The sequence below is a fragment of the Lactuca virosa genome, chromosome 4 (genome assembly GCF_052849685.1).
Source record: "Lactuca virosa cultivar CGN04683 chromosome 4, Lactuca_virosa_CGN04683_v6, whole genome shotgun sequence".
NCBI classification, from domain to species: domain Eukaryota; kingdom Viridiplantae; phylum Streptophyta; class Magnoliopsida; order Asterales; family Asteraceae; genus Lactuca; species Lactuca virosa.
The window spans coordinates 101,394,758-101,398,160 of record NC_136429.1 but is presented as its reverse complement, the minus strand read 5'-3'; positions in this window follow the sequence as shown (position 1 = coordinate 101,398,160).

Sequence of the window (3,403 nt, the reverse complement as noted above, 5' to 3'; positions counted from 1 at the left end):
ACTTAAGGTCAAATGATTCCAAGACTCCATCCTTTTGGAGTTGGCCTATGCGTTTCTTGCTTACATGTCCGAGACGACAATGCCATAATGATGCTTTATCCAAGTTATTATCATTAGTACAATCAATACACAACACATTATTTCCTAAATTATCTACAATAGACACAGCTTCATACACACCATCACAAGGTAATGCTTTAAAATAAAACACATTATTAAAGAAAGCATTTATTCCACCAACTTCATTATCAAAAGAAAAGGTAAAACCTTGTTTGTACAAAGCATGAAAGGAAATAACATTTCTTGCCATTTCAGGCGAATAACAACATTTATTCAAATCTAAAGTAAACCCACTCCTTAGCAACAAAGTATAAACTCCAATCTTGGTGACAGGTGAAACTTTCCTATTCCCCATGATCAAGTTTATCTTTCCATGCTCCACATTCTCACTTCTTCTTAGTCCCTGCAAATCAGAACAAATATGAATACCACAACCGGTATCAAGGACCCAAGAGTTAGAATAAGGTGAGTTATTAGATAATATAGTGTAGATACCTGCATGGTTGGGTTTCACTTTCCCATCCTTCAAATCTTGCTGGTACTTCGGGCAGTTCCGCTTCCAGTGTGCCTTTTCATGGCAATAGAAGCATTCAGCCTCTTCTGGGTAAGTAGAAGGAGTGACGAAACCTTTCTTGGTTCCGCTTGAAGAGGAGCCATCAAGGGTCTTACCCTTGGTACCCTTCGAAGGGTTCTTCCTCTTCTTCCCTTTACCTCTCCCGATTGCCAGGACAGGTGTGGAGTTTAGAGTAGGAGTAGGAGTGGTAACAACCGACTTAACTTTAAGACCTGATTCTGCGGTCTTTAGGAGTCCTTGAAGTTTGCTAAGTGTAACTTCCTCCTTGTTCATGTGGTATGTCATGAGGAATTGATCATAACATGAAGGTAAGGAGTGCAAAATGATATCTATTGCTAACTCCTCTGGGAAGTTCACATTCAACTTCATCAAACGGTCCACAAACCTTTGTATTTTCTGCATGTGGCCCGTGATGGGTTCACCATCTTTCATTCGGGTTATTATCATGGAGGAGATGATTTCATATCGCTCTTGACGAGCACTCTGATGGTAGCGGTCCATCAAATCCTGGTGCATCTCAAAAGGATAGTAGTCCTCATAGGACTTTTGGAGCTCGGCTGTCATAGTGGCCATCATGATGCAAGCCACTTTGCTAGCATCTCTTTCATGTGCCTCATATTTAGCAAACTCCTCAGGAGTAGCAGTTGACTCAGGTACCTTAAGCTCATTGTCGAGAACATATTCTTTGTTCTCGTATCGAGTGACCATCCTGATGTTTCTGATCCAATCAGTAAAGTTGGATCCATCAAAGATGACTCTCCCACAAAGTTTCATGAGAGAGAAGTAGCCAGTAGGGTTTGAGCCTGGAGCAGCATTGTTGGAAGACATCTGAAAAGAAGAAAAGACAAGTTTAGTTTAGATATAGAGATAGTCCTTAATAAAACACCCAAATGTAATATTAAGGCTAGGATCCAATAACAATATATTATAACTTAGAAGAGGGATGTCGTAATCTAAGCTAAAACATATTTGAAAGGTAGGTGAATGACGATTCACCAATTTCCACCACGAAAATGAAATATATAAATTATTAGGTTTTATTTGGTTTTTAGAAACTCCTAGATTCTTTTGAGATTCATTGAACTTTTCAATGGCATGTTTCAATCTCGAGTGTGCCCTTCATGTTTTTTGACTGGGACACCGAGGATCACAAAACAAGGTGTGAAGTAACCATGCAAATTACTTGGTACCCTTAATGTTTTTCACTTAATCGATGTGCCGGTTAACCACACACGCTCCACCGACCTATGAAAAACCTTAAGTCACCCTTTGCCTACCTTGTTAAGTCCAAGTTAGTGTGCCAGCTAACAACACACGCTCCACTAACGAATTAATCAAAGTGCAAAGTGTAATTTCATGGGTTAGCACCTTATTCACATTTTCCTAAAGTAACTAAGATTGGGAATTTATAAAACATTTAGTTACTTTATAATAATCATTATACTTTTAATGAGAATTTTAAGTCATTGTCCTACCCGTTCGGCTAATGACCCTCCACCAATCAAGGAAGCGGTGGGTGAGAGTGAACACCCATTAAGCTGCCATTTTATAGGCAACAACCTCATACCCCCCTTATAGACCGGCTTCGTGAATGAGGCCTACTAACGGTAAAACGACTTGATCTTATATATATATATATATATATATATATATATATATATATATATATATATATATATATATATATATATTATTAAACTTATAATATTATAAAGTATAAGGGTTGAATTTTAACTTTTAAAATTCTAGGGGTTGGAACTAAAGTTTATTAAGATGGCTTTACATGTTCCAAAACTTGAGGGTAAGTTTTGTAACTTTACAAAACCTTTCCAATTCATAACTTATGAGTTATTAAAATGAAGAATCTTCATTTTTGTAACTTTTGTGTTCTTTTAATGGAATTAAAACAAAGAGACTTTTGGTTATCCATAACTTGAGGACAAGTTATGGACTCCATTAAAACACATAAAGATCATGAATTCAACATTAAACAAGTAATTTCTATGATCTATCAAGAACTCATAAGAACATGAATTAATCATATTAAAATTTCAAGAACATATGAACACATATAATCATGTAATTTTGATATTAGCCATTGTAAATGGATTAGAACAACCATTACACTAACTAAAACAAGTTTTAAAACACCAAAACAGTTTAGGGTAATGTTTCTAGTCCATTTCCAGCAGCAAAAGTCGAAAAACTGCTTTCTGAGGCTCCTACTCGTCGAGTGCACGAACCTACTCGATGAGTAGGATGAGTTTGGTCATGGACTCGGCGAGTCCCCCCATGGACTCGGCGAGTTCATCATGCAGACAACAAGAAAATCGACTTTTTTCACTATTTTGCATCAAGTATCAACAAACAAGCCTAGGCTCTGATACCACTGATGGGTTTTGAGCAATTCTAACACTCCTAAGTGTACATGCAACCCTAGGAAACCATGGATCTATGTTTGTCTAAAATACATGCAAAATACTTTTTTTCCAAGGTTCATAATCCTATCTAGCATACATGGGGAACTTTAAACATAAAGATGACTAGAATTACATATCTTGTAGTTGTTATGATTCCTTGAAGAACCTTGAGAGCCTAGCACCCCAAGTGTGATGCCTCAAATGTTTCACACAACACCAAATGCTCTTGGAATAAACTTTGAGAATGTATAACACTTGCAAAATTGGCTTGCCCTCTCTTATTCTTAATGTAGCCGATTTTGGTGAGTAACATGTTCTTTATATAGTGTGTCACATCTAGGGTCACACC